The following is an 18,201-nucleotide window of genomic DNA, read 5'->3' on the forward strand; positions in this document are numbered from 1 at the left end:
GAGAGCCCCCCAACAGGCCACAAACCATAACACCCCCGAATGAACCTGGCTCGAGAAGCATTGTGTCCCTGATGAAATCAAACCTCTTCGTGTACTTGCAGACCAACACAACGGGACCAACACAGCAGAAGTGACAAGTTGGGGGAAGAGGAGGCCGAGACTGTTCTGAGGCGACAAATAGAGGCTGCTGTTAATGTGAGAAAAATAATTGGTAACATCTGACAGGAACTCAAGAGATAATGCAATTAGCTTGGTTAGTTTCTAGATTATCCTGAAAGAGCACAAGTTTCCAAAGGTTGTCCTGGTTTTATAATTCTTACACAGCTTCTGCCCACTTACGAAGAGGACAGGGAGCATGCCTTGGGGTTGGGCATGAGCAGGAGTCATCTCTGTCCCACCCCTCAGCTGCCCCTTTGCCAGCTTCACACTGCTTGAACCCCCTGGGATATTGTTAACACCCCAGATACGTTGGAAAACCTCCTCAGACACCAGTCCTAACCAAATCCAGCTCTATTTTGGCTGGAGCAGCGTGGCCTGGTTCAGATCTAGGGCCAGAGAGCCTTTGCAAACTATCAACAAGGTAACGTGAAGGAATTGCTGAGGAAAGATGAAATAAAACTACATATGGCTATCAGTAACGCCCAGATAAACAGAAATATAGGCAGACGTTGCTAGCTTTGGGTTACATTTTGCCTCCTCTTTCGATGTGCTTGGAACATTAAGGCGGTTTCTCTGCAACATATGTAAAAACTTGTGAACACAAGTGGGTATTTTACAGTATAGAGTTATTTTTACTTGAACTTGTTTGAGATGGCCTACATAATTTATAGTTCGTGTATTAACTAGCGTTGCCTTCCCGAAGGCACGCTGATAAAACCTGAACGTTGTCAGATGTAGCGTACGGATTGTGGATGGCACTGCCCATCATTTACAGCTTTGCCGAATTGTTTGAGCTAAAGATTTCTCACACATGGCCCCTACAGCACAGGCTGCACCTTTTATTGCCCATCCCCACCTTGAAGTCAGACAAAGTGTTTGCTACAGGAGTCTGCAAAGTCAGAGGAAAGTTCTTCCATTTAAAATAAATAACTAGAACGTGCAACATTTAATTTTAAGCACTGTTTCTGTTTCACAGCTATTTACAAACCACCACAGGAGAAAGAATCAGATCATCTTCCTTCCAGTCACCTCCCTGCAATAGCGAGGAGCTGAATCAGGAGATGTTACGATGTACACGATTAGGGTCACAAAGGCTCGCAGCATCTGAAGGGGCAGAGATCAGCGTGCAGCAGTCACTCACCTGCCATTATTCATAAGGGTGCTCTAAGAGCGTTCCCACAAACGCCCAGTGGTTAATGAATCCTGAAAGCTTTTAGTTCAAACAATTATTCCTCATGAAAATGTGTACCAAAGCATATTATTTGTTACTCTATTTGCTTCTCTCCATTTAAATTTCAATTGCTGAGCAGGAAGCAGAAACAATACCGAGACTGTTGGGTGACAGCCACAGCAGAACAAATTATGAAGGTGAGGCAGCTGATGAGCACAAATGCTAGAGAAAAATAAGACCTTCAAAGCACATCATGGTGAACACCACATGCATTTATAAAACGAGGGTCAGCCTATGAATTATTTACAAGCCGAAATGGGGATATCGCTATTATTTGTTACATTCAGTTCAAGATGGCTCCAATCAACTCTGCCTTTACCTGAACAGTTATAATCTATGAGGTACTGACACTTGAGAACCGTGCAGCTAAGCCCAGGTGCTGCTGATAACCACAGGAATTGCATTAGAAGAGTACTTTCACTGACTGTAACCCTGCCTCCTACCCGAGGAGGCTGGAAACACCACAGGCAGAGCTAGCAGTGAAACCTCAGAGCCCTCCACGCTGCCCTGGCCAGAAGCAGAGATGTGCCAGGCTGTTAAAGGCAGACAGCCTCCATCCAGAGGTTTGGGATTTGAGCACAGAACTTCGGGACTGGCTGATGAGTGGAGAGGGGCAAGACAATGTGCCTGGCTTTGAAGGCCAACCTGCCTGCTAAAGCCTTCCTGCCGCACACCGCAGCGCCCTGCCTTCCCCCAGGAGATGGGCCAATCTTCACGCATCGCAAGGGAGAAAAATCCAGCTGTGTGCTTGCAGTGCTCCTCTCGCCACGGGTGAAAGGTGCATCGGGAGATGTTACAATCTGTTTCCATCTCAATTCCTGGAGCTGATAAGCGTTTCTGAGTGCCTGGGTTTCACCTCCCAGGGAGACTGGAGCTGGGAGCTGCCCCATTACATCCGCGTGCTCTCACATACATACGTACATCCTCCTACAGAGGAAACATTTGTTGTAAGCATATGGAGAGGCCCTGCTGGAGGCCAGCATTTAATGCTCTAGTTAATAACATTTTCAAAGAACAAAAAAAAACAAAAAAAAAAAAGGGAGAAAAAAAAATAAATTCAATGGGATGTGAACACAAATGGCACATTCAGTGACTCTCAGGTGTAACAGGATTTGCCAAGGTTTAAGCAAGCAAGCTTAAAGACTTCCTAGGGCTCAAATAAACAGACATGGCCCCCACGTAAAACATGAAACAAGCAGCTGCCTATATGCATACACACACGTGTGTCTGTGTGGGGATGGGGGAATTCAGCCTGTTTCTGGTCATTTTGAGGTGCACTGACAGCAATTTGCATTAGGCTGGGCTTTCTAACATTCTCAACTACTAGTGAACAGTTGTTTTAAATGTCAGACAACATTTAGTTGACTCGTCTTGCATGGTCCTCCTCTTCTGCGCAGGGAGTAGCAGCCGTCTGGCTGATGCTCTGGGTCGTTTTCCTCCTGGCTGGATTTCTCGATTTAGCTGCCAGCATTTTTGTTCTTTGATGACTGGGTTTTTAAGCTGGTACCCACTGCTGATGATAATGGCTAGTCAGGTCTATTACAGCACAGCGTAATACCCACAGCCTACATCCCAGAAAGGGGAGGGAAAAAAAAAAAAAAAAAAAAAAAAAAAAAAGAGAGGTTGGAGCACAGAAAGGCAGAATGTGTGGGTATGGATTTCGCTCCAGGATCAGCTGTGCCTTCCTTGACTAATTAATCTGCGAGATCTGAACAGTCGGTAGAATGGAAAAAATGGGTCAAGTTGGCAGCATGGGACTTAAATAAATAAAAATGAGGCATTAGCTTAAACTGCGTCTGTGCTTTGTCCAGGTTGGAAAACAACGCAGTATAAAACGCAGTCTTAGAAAACCAGACGAACCGATGACAAGTTAGGTGAAGGCACCCTGTGACGCTTCTTGTCTTGCACACAGGACAGCAGCATCGGTACCCCTACAAGAGACCAGACCGTGACACCATCACAGTGCCGAGGACAGTGTGCATTTAACACATGCAAATTCTGCAGGCTTCTTGCAGGGAAGTGTGACACCTAAAAGCTAAAGGCACACGGCTACAGTTTGAATTTAAAATTTGTATTATGTGCACGTTTCTTTTCCAAAGTCTTGGAGGTCTTGGAGGCACCCCGTCCTGTGCACTACTACCTGCATTCCTCATCCAGTCTGTGCTTTGTGGAAGCAGAGCTGAAGGACTGACCATGGAGAACGCCGTCATTCCTCGCTGCAAAGTGAGCTCGCATCTGACTGGGGTAAAACTGATTGCTCAGCACGGGCACGTGGAACAGTGCTCAGGAACAAGAACTTTGTGTTGTTGTGACAGTGAGTTAATTTCACAATTCCTACATTTCACAGAGCTCAGTTTACAATGAATTTGGTGGAGATGTTCAACAGATGAATTCAGTGTATAAAAAAAAAAAAAAAAGAGACAGAAGCAGGAGACCTACTTCCTTACAGCTTTGAGACCTCCATTCCTCATTCAAATGCCATTAAAATCATACCACAATTAAAGAAATCAGACGCCCGTATGCCAGGAGTAAGTGCATGCAAGTCGTGTTTTTTCCAGGAAAACAAAGCCAAGCAGCTCAGTACACCTCATGACAGACCCAATCCCAAGCAGATTCCCAGAAGACAGCCCACCTCTCACAGTAGGGTAAGCTGTGGTGTGCACTGAGTTGGTCTGAGGCTGCCAGCCATGTTCATGTCTAGGCACTAACCTCTTCTACAGCTCTGAAATGCAGTGCTGATTTAATCTGAGAAGAGTTACGGAAAATAACTTGTTCTCGCCTTTCTTCAGAGCGCCTCTTTTCCCACTTGCCTCTGCCCACTCCCTTCCTACCCTCGGAGCACGAGCAGACTTCGCTCGATCTGTTACCAGCTCTCATCTGGGATAAATCTCGCCTTGTAAGAGGTACCAAAGAATAGGAGCTGGGGCTTCAATAATGTTTTAAAAGGATCACTGAGCAGAACAACTTCGCAACACTAATCCTGGCTCCCAGTTGTGCACACAGACAACCGAGCCACCTGCCAACATTTAAAGCAAAAGACTTGAACAAATTTCTTTGGGAATTTACTGACCAGCCTCCCTCCTCCTCCACAAAGGAAACGCTGTGCTCCGCTCCTGCCCTCTTTGGGCAGATCACTCTTGTCCTCTGTCCAGGATTTTATTTTGGTCTTGCAATTGTTGTCTGCTACAGAAGTAACTTAGGGCTACAGAAAACAAATGGCAGGCAAAAGCAGCTAAGAACCACTGAATTTGTCCAAAAGCATTACATGGCATATATTTCATTCTGTAACTTAACCAGGCAGCTGCTATAAAAGCCCCAGACTCTTCTCCTTGTCCAGAAGCAATTCAGGCCCTGGGGAATGCTCATGAATAGTGGCTGATGTGGATGATGCCATCTATAATGCAACAGGGTAAAAATCTATAATTAGCAGTTTTCTCTCAGGGTCGCTTTTCTCTTGCTGTGGTTTTTGCTCAGCTTGCTTTCTCAGGCCGAGGACTGCTCTTACTTGCTGCAGGGCAAATCACGAACAAGCTCCAGCGAGGCCACCAGTGATACCCCAGTGAAAGAAATCCAGCCTGGTTTCTAGGGGTACTACTCAGCATTCATTAGTGCCACCTCAGATGTTCCTGTGAAACTCATCCAAGCACGAGGTCGGTCTCCCACTTGTGCTGGGTATCACCAGGTCTCCATTTACAGCAAGAAAGAAGAAAACATTCAGCCTTTGTCCACATGAAAGCAAAAGCTGAGAGCAGAGCCTGTGAACTGGATGAAAGGGATTTCACAGGTGCCACAAGCACAGCAGGAAGAGAGCAGTAAGCTTTTACTGGGGTCTTTGCACTTCTAGTGGTGTCTTAAAGACACTGAAAGGGGAAATGTTGTCACGACAAAGAACTGGAGGCATCTGTGAGGCAGGATTTTACCAGCACAGGTGGAAGGCATTTGCAGCTGGTTCTGCAGGACAGCAACTGCCTTCAGTTCCCTGTTAAAACCACTGCCCTCCTTTCCGCACACAACATTGGTAACATCTAGTCGTTTATGTTTCACAGGCATTACAGGACAGATGAGATTCATTCTTCCTACGGAGACCTGCCATTGTCTTTAGTAGGCTTGCACCTCCTCTCCCAGCACATGCTTTTGGTGGTGCTGCCCTCTCGTCTCACCCATTTGTCTGCTGCATCCCTCTCAGGGCAGTCAGCATCCCGGGTGCGTTTCGCTGTCACTTCTAGGCAGGAAGGGGTCGCTGCCCGTGGCACAAGCGCCTGTAACGCATTAACACAAATCTTCCACGTTGTCACCTGAAGCAAAGAGCGCGTCTTTAATTCTGTCTCACAGTAACCACCACAACCTGTGATGTCTCCTTGATTTACACACCTCCCCCTCACTCCCTCCCTGGCAGTTTTCTGCTCTTTTTCTCTGCCTAAAACTCACAGCATGCCTGAAAACTGTCAAGTGGTTTCCATTTGTATCCAGGAATCTCAGTATTAATAATGCATTTTTACTCTATTATTTCTACACTTTCAGTGAAACTTCATAGCAAGCTGACAATTTCTGCCTCACAAACACTCCCATGACATGATTTCAAGAAATCTGGATGGCATCTACAGGAGCAACGGGGACTGCACTTCAGCTACACCAGCCTCTGCTTTCAGGAGGGATGCTCGTGTCCTTCATGTGGCACCTGGGACTTGTTAGCATCAAGTCCCTACGGCAGTGTGAAAGGTGCTGTTTCAAACCCCAGCTGGTAGGGAAAGGCAAGCCCAGCTGTCTTCTGCTCGGAGAGGCTAGGAAAACAAAGTGGAAATCACCCGCTTTATTCTCTGTACAACAAAGAGGGCAATAAAACAAGATAACACTGTCTCAAGAGCCAAGCAAGAAAATCATTCACACTTCCTTCCCCGACCTCCCAAAAAAGGGAGTGCAGAGCAAGAGACAGCAGGCAGTAAGTCTGCAGGACAGCACAGAGTGGGCCATAACTCGTCAGGAGCTCCTCCAAAGTACAAGGCAAATGAGTGGCTCATTAAGAGTTACACTCCAAACGGTGTGGGGGCTCTGCAGTGGGCACAGGAGACAGCTGGGAGCACAACCAGGAGGAGCTGTTTGGTGAATGTCTGCTGTGAAGGTGCTGTGAGCACCCACAACAGCTCTTGTTCAGCCAGGAAACGGGGCTAAAACTTACCAAGGTAAGTTAATAATGCTGCTAAAATAAACCAGCACTGGAAGAATCCAGATGACTTGGCTAGTCCCTGGCACACAAAGGTCTGGTTTTGTTCCCAGGTTCATCTGCATCCCAGCCACCCAGCAACTCTCAAAGCAAAGACCAGGTGTTACCTTAGTGCAGGGAAACAACATAGAGCAGACACAGCGCCAAAGTAGAGGTCAGCTGCACGTTGGGTTCCGCAAAACACAAGTCTAACCATGTGGGTTTGTCCTTAAGGGACATCACCACCTCCATTACTTGCTTACTCTCAGATGCACTGAACTGTTTTTACTTCTGTGAGCCCTGAATTAAGCCATTACCTCAACGCAAAGAGCTACCAAGTATTCAGCACAGCAGCAGTCATCAACTTTCCCTGACATGATACAAAACCCAGCACTTTCTGCAAGGAAGGGAGGATTCATTATATTCTGGCTAAAGCCAAGGAATCATAAAAAGTGAGCCTCCAAGTCTGAATTCAGTCTGAAACCAGCCTTCCAATGTTCAGAAAATTATCATGCTTTTCATGTTTTCTTCCTGCTTTTTTTTCCACAAAGCCCCTCAATCTCCACCACATATCCCTCTGCCTTCCTGCAAGTCACACCGATCCAATTTTGTCCCACATCCCCAACCTCCACTGCTGTCCCACATCCCCAACCTCTACTGCTCTCCAGCCCTCTGCAACCCTACATGATGGGGATGTGCAAAAACCTCAACCCCTTCTCTTAAACTTGGGTTAGGCAACCTGCGTTCGCTCTCTGTGTTTCTGGCAACATTTCCTTGGCTGTTCCTGCACTACAGGAGCTGCCACCTTCCCTTGCACAAACTGTGTTCCCCTTCCCCGAGTTCACCCGAGTCCTGCAGGCACCACACACTGTCAGCTGCTCACAGCAGCCACGGACACGCGACCCGTGACTCATGATTCGAGTCAGCATTAAGCTGCTTTCCCAAATCCAAATCATCTGACCAAGCACGCCACAGAGTACGACCACAATCCACCTTAAAAGTGCAGTTCTGTGCCCAGGCCCTGCTTGCTGAAGGAAAGGTCTCCACGCTACTTCCTAACACACAATTTCTAGACAGGGGAGCGCTACAGAAATGCCTCTGCAGTCAGGGTCCATCCTACCCCAGCTAGATTTATTACTTCTAGTATCCCATGCCAAAATTAAATATAGCACGGAACAAATTAGTAATAACTCTAATAGATAAGATCCACAAATTAACCTGTTACTGCCATTAGAACTAAATAAGAGAAAGCAAACCGATGCTGGCAGTAAGAGCTGACATTTAAGCATGCGTCGTGCGCAGCCAGAGTAGCTCTGAACGAGTGCACGTGGGAAATTCTCATCGTGTGACAGACGTTCAGCAGCTCGTGGAATAGATGTGAACTATGCAACTGTGAAATGCATCTTGGTGCAGCCCAGTCCCTCGGTACAGCAGCAACAGGGGTGCACAGAACATGCCAATGCAACAGAAATTCCTGAACCACTGGAGTTTGGATAAGTGTGGGACTACCAGCAGAGCTAAAAAGCTGTGTTTGGGAATCATTATTTCATCAGTAAACACAGGGGGCCTAATTTTGTTCTCAACTACAGTGATATAAAAAGTTACTGTGGAATCAGAGTAATCACTCTGCAAGAAGAAAGCGTTAATATCAGAATTAGGTTTGTGCTACCTGTGAAGAGATGGGCAACATCTGCTGCACCATGCTTACGCTGCTCCTAGATGTGCGGCTGTCCCCGTACTTCCAACAGGAGGTAGAGCAAACAATCACTTTGTTAGCAGTCAATGATACCCTCTAGCAGGTGCTGCAGAACGTCTTACAAAGAGCTGCCTCACCGCTTATCAAAAAAAGAAACAAAGACAAAGAACACAATAGCCTAATTTAGATACGTCCTTTGTAAGCCATCATCAGTCAAAATCCTATGAAAGTGATGTACAATATGTTCTCTACTTGACGTTTTTAACCACATCAACCATTACTAAAGAAAACCAAAGTCTTCCATTGAACTATTAAAGTTTCTTTACAACCTGGACCCACCCAAAAGATTTTGGACTTCGCACTCATCCCGTTACCAGGCCAGAAGCAGGAGCTGCCTGCTTGTTCCCAACACGAGCAGGTGAAACGCAGACCGGAGACGTTTACTTTTACAGTGCAGTTCTAATGTAAATGTCAAAAAAATTCTGTCTCGATTTTTATTTTTATTTTCCTCTAAATCATCTGTCATACTCTCTCTATTCTAGCGAAGTACAATTCCTTTTACGGAGATAGAGCTTGGGGAGCTTTATCTCCAGCTTCAGATCACATGTAAGATATTTCAAGTGCAGATAAGAGCTAGATTAAAATAGTATCAGAGGCTGCAAAACACAGCTCCTATTGTCAATTCTTCACCGTGCCTTCAATGCCCTTTTAACAGAAATCCTCAAAGATTATTCTCAGGATTTGGAAAGGGGGGAAAAAATAAAAAAAAATCAAAGACTACGATTCCAGGATGGAATCTAAGCATGCTTCTACAGGGATATGCACAAAGATTCACGCCCAGCCAAATTTTAATGAGGATATTAAAAGCTCATCTTGAACACAAATGCAAAGCCATCCCTGATTTCAAGTCATTAATGACTCAAGTTCTTCAGTGAGGACCAAACACACATGCATTGTGAGATGGCGCTCTCCTTAGGTCTCTGATAAATAGCTTATCTTTCACTTCATCAATAAAATCTCTTCTGAAGCAGATGCAGACTATTCTAGGGTCTGGCGAGCCGAACTGGGACAACTGAAAGCAGGGTTTTAAAGGGGGAAGTTCTGAACCAAATTAATCACAACCAGTGCCTCTGCTAGACCCATTTTCCTCCAGTACAATACCTATGGCTGTGATATAGAGGCTCCAAACCAAACAAAAGGGAAGGAGAATGTGCCTTTGTTAACCAACCTCTGAGCAAAGAAAGAATAAATTGAAAGATAAGTAGTTTCTATACCTTTTGTGAATTACAGCTACAAAATGCTGTGAATAAGAATTGAGTATCCAGCTACGTTCATTACGCTTTCATTCTCATCTTCCCTTCCTGTGAGGGCATGCAGGAAAGCTGTATGTGGACTGCATATAAAGCCTCAAACTTATACATGCAGCTGTGTAATTCATGGGTTTCTGTAAATATCCAGCAAGATAACTAAATTGCAGGATCTATTTAGTAAGCAGCACCTCAAAAAAAGTCACTATCCCTGGGAAGGAGGAAATGCATCAATATAGCAAGAGTTTGTGCTCCGTTATTCTCAGGATATGAAACACGACTCTTAAATACTACCCCTTCCTACTTATCTTAACCTATTAAATTAGGAAGATCTCTGCTGTACTGGACGATGGCTTCATTTGCACAGTTCAAGTGCTGTTGAGAGATCTCACAGAAGCTGACGGAGCTAAGGGTGGAGCCCAACATCACACTAGTACATTTTCTCCAGTGCTGCTTCATTACAAAGAAAAAAGAAAAAACCACCCCCCTCCCCAAAGCACACAGTCACGGTGGTGATTTCTCACTGCAGCAGCCCAAGGTGCTGTGAACCAAGGCGCAGGGTTAGCATAGGGGTGGACAGGAACCTCTGGAGGTCATTCTTCCACCTGTGAGAATGCAACATTTAATTTGACCCCAAATCCATTAGCCTCCAGCATATCTCACACACTGAGAATATCTATTACCTCGAGTCCTAAACAACAGCTCCCAAATTAGGGGAAACGAACCACCACATCTAAACCAATCATACCTAAAACCTTTAGGGCCTCCTCTTTCCACCCTCTTCCTTCCAACCTAGTGGCAGAAGAGCATCAAATAACAGGGAAAATTCCTGCTAGGCTTATCCCTCAGTCCAGCGGGATCTCTAAACCCTTTATCAGCACTCACAATGAAGACCTAAGCTAACGCCCCCCACTTAAGCTGAATTCTGGCACACTGCAGTGTGTGCTCACCGAGTGACGGGGACCTGCAGGGTGCAGGAAGGTGCAGGAAGGCAGGTCCTGCAGCTCGCTGTGCTGAGCTGTGCACACACATCCAAAGCAGCGCCAGCATCTCAGCTTCCTGAGGCCTTCAGGGCCCTTTTTCTAACATGCATTTCAGCTGCTGGTTTATGACTCCCCCCCAGCTCGATATACCAATTTGAGATAAACACGTTATTGGTCTATAACTTGAGAAACAAGAACTGCCACGGCAGCTTTATGGGAACACTTTATTCAGAAAAAGCTCTCGTGCCAGTTAAACAGGCTTAAGCTGTAGCTCAAGACTGCAGCTTTCGCAGGTGTCACCAATTTCTCTTGGGGAGCTATCAGAAACTGCCGCAGAAGAGCTGCTCATTTGCTGACCACAGCTGCAACCACACCAAAGGCTCCTCGGCTCAGCTGACGAGTCAGTCTGAAGCTGCAGAGCTTTGGTCTGAGGCTCACAGATGGTCACAGATATAATTTCTTATGCAGGCTGGTATTCACCTGCTCCATGACCTCCTCCTGCTCAAGAGGAGGGCAGGACAGTCACAGTGGGAAATGAACAGCAATTCTCCCTGACGTACACCATCCGTGCCGTGGAGTATGAAGAGCTACACATCCTGCATGGGTTTTGGCAGCAGGAAGAATGCTTTGCTCTCTTCATCCCTTTCATACTCACTGCTAGAGACAGCCCAGCACCTCACGCACCCATTGTGAACCCACACACAGCTTGTGTTCACTGCTTTAGGCAGCTCTGGATCAGAACGGTATAACCAGTAGCCAGCAGTCAATGCCTAATTAAAAGTAAGTAAAAATAAGAAAAAATATTAACCTAAACTGAACCTAAAATGATCACCAAAATCTACAAGATGGATTTTCTTAATTATTCACAAGAAAAAGCAAGAAAGAAAGAGTAACAGGACCATAAATACTCTGGAAGCGCTCTCCTTGGTCACGTCTGAAATGAATTTCCACTGGGTACAGGGAAGCACCGAGAGGCACAGTGAAACCACAATCAAACTTCAGGAAATTCTGCAGAAACCAAGTCTCCTGTTAAAGCCAGGGAAGAAATAACAGAGCTCATTCATCTCCCATCCTTTGCCTAGCAAACATCTTCAAATATAGAGTCAGTGGGTTAACCTGAACTGCAGCAGAGTGAAAGGGTTCACAGAGGGGGAATTATTCTTCTGACTGCAACCTGGCTTCAGCAAAGCAAGAAGGGAGATTTTTCTGTAACAGCACGCGCGTGCTGCTCTGACAGCACACAGAAATTAAGTGTTGTGCACTAATATGCCCAGCACTAGCTTCTGCTGGAGGCAGGATGTCAGCCACAAAGGGCCAATAGACTGATCCCATATGACAATCCCGTATTCCTGTGTATTTAACCATATAATTAAAACCTTCTGCTGCTACACATACTAATTACACGGACAGCATTTGTTTCAGGAGTCAGCAACCCCCTGACTGACAGCGTGGCAGCACCAGGTGACTGCAGCAGTTAGGCAAATGCTGACAATTTGGAGCTGTCAGCATTGGACACCGTGGTAGGGCTGGATGGAGAGTTCACACACATCTCTGCTGGACTCAGTAAGTACCCTTAAAATCACCAGACCGAATTGCTCCAAGCATAAGAGACACCTGTAACTGTCTCACGAGGAACCCCTGACAAAGCCAGATCCCTGGGAACATCAGCTGGGCCTCCAGAGGCTGCCTGGTAGCAAGACAGAAGATGCAGCTCAGGCCTGTGGCTAACCAAGGCTTCACCTACCTGCCTGCAGTGACGGTGCAGTGCCCCGTTCTGGAAATTTCCATAGACGGTGTCATTGACAGCGTGGCAACTTGTCCTGAAGCAGACTAATCATGTGCAGGAAAAGCTGCACTGAGGAAGGAACAAGATTTCACTCGATGTAATCTATCTGCTCCTTCCAACAGCACGTGCAAGTCTGAAACCAAAGCTCTGCCTGCCTCCAGGTGCACCTTATTGAGCCCCATCCCACAACCCAAAAGATTCCTGCAGACCTTCAGCTGGGCTTCACACCTCTAATGGACACTAATGCTTGGAGTTAACCCTTCCAGTTCCCATGAAAAAGGCATTTCCACATGAGACATTAGCCACGAATGTATCAGAGCAGCTCTCTGCACTGCAGAACACGTGCACCTAAGGCCCAGGACATTCCCCACTCGTGCATGCAGGGAGCTCACGGGGTTGTGCCCAGCCTGCATAACCATCTCCGCTGACCACACGCATTCAGCCATAGTTAATCCTTTGAGGTTGCCCTGATTGCTCTCTGTATACATTAATAATTTGGCAGCCTCCAGGCCATGGCTGGCTGTACTCACCACGCTGCCTTTTAACTGGAAAGACAGCGTTAGATGCCATCAGCCGCTCGCTGTCACGCTGTGTTGTCCACAAGAGATAATGAGCCCGGAGGCTACAGCCCCTTCGGTGTGGTGGCCAACATGGGACTTCGTGGCACACCCTGACCAGTCTGTCCTGGAGGCTCTAGCAGGCACGAGGCACGCCTGCGCCCCCACACCTGTATTTTTTCTTGTAGATTTGCACTGAGGGTTGAGGATGAGTTTTCTCCTTTCTCACAGCAGAAACTTGCAGCCCACAAGGAAACCAACACTTAGTACAGCTCTTTAAGGGTTGCTTTGGCATGAAAAAGTATCCCTTGCTGCATTTAGCAGGAGCTTCTGAAACCACTTCCATTACAGACACCCACAACTGTAACCTGCTGGACCACATCCTATGTTTTCTCCCTCTTTTTTGGTTAATCCTGGATGTTACAGAACTGTGGAGTTTACACTTATGTTCATTTCCCCATTCCTAACTGCAGGGAAACGTTAACTGAATTGTTCCAGCCCCCCTGTGTGCTCTCCGTTCCCAGCAACAGCCCCCTTCCAGCTGGGCGCAGTAAAACCTGCGCTGCAGAGAGAAGGCAGTGAGACCCCACACTGCGTCACAGCGAGCGGAGGCACAAACAGCTCCACTGGATACCAGAAAAACAAAGCAACAAACCAAGCCCAGACCTCAGATGCTTATGTTAAGCTACAGGTTGTTGATCTAAAGAGCTGGTACTGACCAGAGGGGCTAATGGAGTCAAAACATTCCTAATTTGTGAAGTTTTAGCCAAATTTACTAACGGGGGATACCAAACTAAGCTATACACAATCACGAGGCATTAATAAACACCAGCACAGAGAGCTAGGCTCAGAGCTCAGTGACACTGGAATAAATCCAGCTGCAACTTACAGCAGCATCACCAGGAAAGCTCCGTCCTTGCAAACCTATGCAATGGGCTATGGGAAGATTTTAGTTGCAGAAAATAAGTTAGGGAGGATCCATCCATCTCCACCCTGTATCAGTCCTGGACTGGTTTAATTGCACAGCATCCTTCACATACTGCAAGTGCCCCTGGTTTTGCACTATTCCGCAGTATTACAATTATTTAATCCTGTATTATCTTCTTGAGCTTCTGCCTACACGTGGCTTCTAGAAAGAAACCGATAAGGAAACCATACAGCAGCTATTAGCCCATTCATTATGTAAGTAACAATCTGGAGAAATAAACCACGAACAAATCTGTAACATCAGTGGGATGGCGAGGTACCCAATTTCCAAAGTAAAAGGCAATTTGCTGAGGTTACCTGAACAGCACAGGGATTGCAGATTGCACCCACACTGACAGATAACATTTTATAGTTTTGATCCGTGACTTATTTGAAGAAATGCTCTTGTGAAGCAAGACGTGCGAAAGAGTAAAGGACCTGAAACAGGAAAAAATGGACTGTGTTAAGCATGCAGGATTCAAGCACGCGAGGTTTCATTCCGCTTTCACACCAACATTGATCCCATTAACTTCTGCAGGAACAGGCTTGATTAACTCAATAGTAAACAGTCAAAACGAGTCCTGCAGATGGAGTCTAGCAGAGCACTTAATTTTTAGCAGGCAGGCTCCCCTGGGTTTGTTTAGGGCTATGCCCCTGCTTGCAGCCAGGCGCTTACTGCGGAGATTTCCTGGAGTGAGCAGTGGTGTGCTCAAACCATCAGCACAGCAGCACTGCTCCCACACCAGCCTGGCCAATTCTCCTTTCACTTCGTCCAGTTTCTTCTCAGAAGTATTCAGTGACGAGGGCAGGCTTTTAGGGAACTTGTGATATGGGAGCAGTTAATCAGCCTTGGGTCCAAATTGTCCAGCTCACTGGTTAAACACAAACCCCATGAGGACTGGAATTAATATGCCACTATCTTACTTTCTAAGCAGTGCAACATCACCCGGAGAGTCCCCATGCGGATAGAAAACACGTCATCATGAAGAACAAGGTAAAATACACGAATAAAAAGGTTGCTACTGAGTATCATGTCCTTACATGACCAATAAAGTTTCTAAAGTTCCTGTTTGAAACCAAAACAAACACACCTTTATTTGCACTGAATTTCCCCATTCCTCCTTCCTCTGTTCTCCCCTGCTGTCCAGAAGCTGCTGGCTGCACGTACTCCGCTCTCGTGTCCACATTTCACTTACTTGCTTTCACAGTAGTTTAAGTCTTTACTTTTTATTAGAAAAAAAAAGTTTTATAAAACACAACCCACTTCTCCCTCAGCCGAGGGGGCAGCAGGCAGGGTGCAACAGAAGGAAGTTCTGTTCTTCCAGGCAGATACACCAACAGGACACTGGCAGGTCTCTGCAGAGGGTGACAGACAATTTCATAGGCAATGAAGTTTTAAACAGAACAAATAATAATAAAAGAGATGGAGAGAGCAGATTGCCTCTGATGTGACCAGAGACATCCTTTGAGGATGCTAATGGAGGAGAGAATTGATTTTAAAGCTTGCCTTTTTATGCCACACACAGCAAGAACAAGCGCTTGCATCAAACATGAGCATGCATAAAGATCCCTTTCCCTGGAAGACAGTTTTAGACTCAGTTTTTGGCAACAAGATGTGCAAAACACTAAAATATTTATCGAATTCTTTGCGCCAAATACCCAGGCACAAGCTCTGCAGTATTTCTACATGGGTCTATTGCAGCAGACCCAGGGAGGTCTCAGTGCCTCCACAAAAGATAAGCTCCTCATAGATGGGATTACCAAAAAGAGCCCAACACTAGAGATTTTATTTGTCCTCAGTGACAAGATTCATTGTAAACGCAGCTGTTAAGAAGCTAACACCATCAGTGGCTTCTGCCTGGAGTTTGAAGAAGGGGATTGTTCGAGCTCAGCAAATTCTGGCAGCTTCCTCCTCTGGACAGGAGGCAGTACAGTGCATGCTTGTGCATCACCGCCCAGCCTAACACAGGGCTTTCAGAAAGCCCTCTTCGTGCAAAATCCAGCCACCCTCCCACATCCATATACAATAGGCTGGTTATTAATACATCAACCCGCTAAAAAAAGTTTCAGACCTCCTTAAGATTCAGATCACAGCAAAACTGTCCATCAGGCAGTTTCCCAGCTCCTGCCATATCAGCATTGAAATGCTGACACCAGGAGCCTGCCTCTCCCTGCAATGTTTCTCTCTCCTCACCCTCTCAGGCCGAGTGCTGAATTTGGTGCTGGCTGGATCTCAGACCAGACAGCAACCCTCTCAAGCTGCCCAAACATCATTGTCACCACCTGCCTGTGTCCTGGTCTTGCTGGGAATAAAACTCCACTGTGTGGGTCCTGTGCTGCAGCACAGGCTACCTAAAGATGTAACTGTAACAGCTAAAATACAGGTTATCCTCGGTACCTGGTAAGCCAGGCTCTGTATGCCAATTAAAAAAAAAAGAAGTTGATCAATAATCATCTTCTAAGCTCTATTTCACATGCAAGCATCTATCAGGATCCATTTCATTTGGGAGATATAGTGCACCTTGCAAAGAAACCAGTCCCAGGGGTAGTGATATTCATACGGAGAGAAGAGCAGGGGATGCACAGGGAGGGAAGGGGTAGGGAGAGCTGACAGGCTGCAGTTCGGTGAGGAAGCTTTGATCTAAGATAGAAGGAAAAAAAGATTAAGAGTCCTTTAAACTCTATCAACATGGTTTATTTATCAAGCTAGAACCTATTATGATTGTACCGAGAGCTTTGAAGTTCTCTGGCCTATGTCAATTGTTTATTTATGATTCTGTACCTGCGATATGTCAGAAGTGCTGCCCTGGGAGTTCGAAGGCTTCCCACAGGACGATGAATGTGAGCAGGATTTAACCCAACAGTGTTTCACCTTGTGCTGTCAGTGCGCACAGGTTTCGGTTCCAAACTGGGCCCCTCTTCCCTAAGGGCCGAAAGATGCAGAGAGCTTCATGATGACGCCGATAACTTGATTGGGAAAGGAAAGAACTGTGCCACTGTAACACCAGCATCTGTCAGAGCACGTGGAAGCAGGAATGCCCCTTTCACACCTGTGACATCCGGAGCATACAGAGGCTGATGCCACTGCTCAAGGGCATGAACAGAGCTCCACCAGCTGTGACACCAAGCAGTGGCTGTCTGGAGTGAAATACTTCATACTAAAACAAAGCAAAACACACAGTTTCTCTTCCTACCATACCCCAACCCCACATACCACACAACTCACAGCAAAATTAAAACTAAACCCACAAAAGATTTGTTTCTACATCTGTTTCTACCAGTGCTAGGCAGCTCCCTGAAACAGATCCTAGGGCTTTTTTTACAGCCTGTCTGAATATTTCAAAATACAAGACCAGCATACTTTTTATTTCCCAACTTCTGTTCCTTTTCTTGATGATGTATTTCTTTAATGATCTAATCTACTTTTCCACTTGCCTTCCCACTAGTGGAGTAGCTTTTTCCACAGAAGCATACCCACTCCTTCCCTCCTCACGACACACATTAATACAGGCATTTTCCATTCCTCCCCCAGCTCTCATACCAGCATCTGCCTCCTGTGCTCCCCTTTCTTCCATTCCATACTTTGCTCAAAAATCCAAGTGCGGAAACAAATACCCCACAATGTCAAGTCACTGTTATCCCTTTCTTGTTTCCCTCCTTAACCACAACCGGGGATGTTGACTATTACCAAAACACGTCCCTCTCTGTCCCCCTTTTTTTGTTTTTCTTCCCTGGCCTCGCTCTGCCCTATCCACTAAGCATTGTCTTTCTCAAAACATCTCAAAGCATCTTTCCTGTCCTAAACATGAAAATTTCCCACTGAGTTATGGAAGCCCTGTTATTTTTATCAGGTTATTTTCAATTGTACGAGGGATTTGCAGCCACTAGTGTCTGTGTCCAAAGTGCCCCTGGAAAGGAGAGGCAACACACTTTTCACATGAGAACCTGGGGCCCAGCGAGCACCCAACCGGTGTCACACACAGGTAGGAGCTCTGGTCATTACTCTGAATCCAGTAGTTAAAAGTCACAAGCTAATTTTCCCTCAAGCAATTTGTGGTCGCTAATGAGGCATTTAAAATACCCATGCGCTAATCAAATCCACAACATTCGCTTATTTTAATTAGTTCCTTGCATCAGTGTGAGGATCCAAAATCCAGGAAGGATTCTGCTGCCAGCTCTCCTTCCAAGGCACAACGCAATCGGGGCGTTCAGAGTCGTCGGGTACCACGCTGGTGAGGGATGCTGACTGGTTTAAACGCAGCTTTTAATCGTGTCTCATTCAGCCTTCAAAGTCCACATCAGCTGCCAACTGCAGC

General features: G+C 46.2%; 1 protein-coding gene across 3 annotated transcripts in view; it reads right to left on the reverse strand.

Annotated features, from left to right (window-relative positions):
- Positions 1-18,201, reverse strand: part of LRP8 (LDL receptor related protein 8) — a gene marked incomplete at its 5' end in the record, with an annotated part of 168,799 nt that overhangs the window by 109,053 nt on the left and 41,545 nt on the right. Inside the window, one exon of one of the 3 annotated variants that reach the window (XM_084528449.1) lies at positions 12,321-12,503. The exons of the other annotated variants lie outside the window; for them this stretch is intronic. Of the gene's footprint in view, positions 1-12,320; positions 12,504-18,201 lie in introns of those variants that run through there. 3 annotated transcript variants of the gene reach the window in all.

The sequence above is a fragment of the Aythya ferina genome (assembly GCF_964211825.1).
Source record: "Aythya ferina genome assembly, chromosome: 8".
Classification (NCBI taxonomy): domain Eukaryota; kingdom Metazoa; phylum Chordata; class Aves; order Anseriformes; family Anatidae; genus Aythya; species Aythya ferina.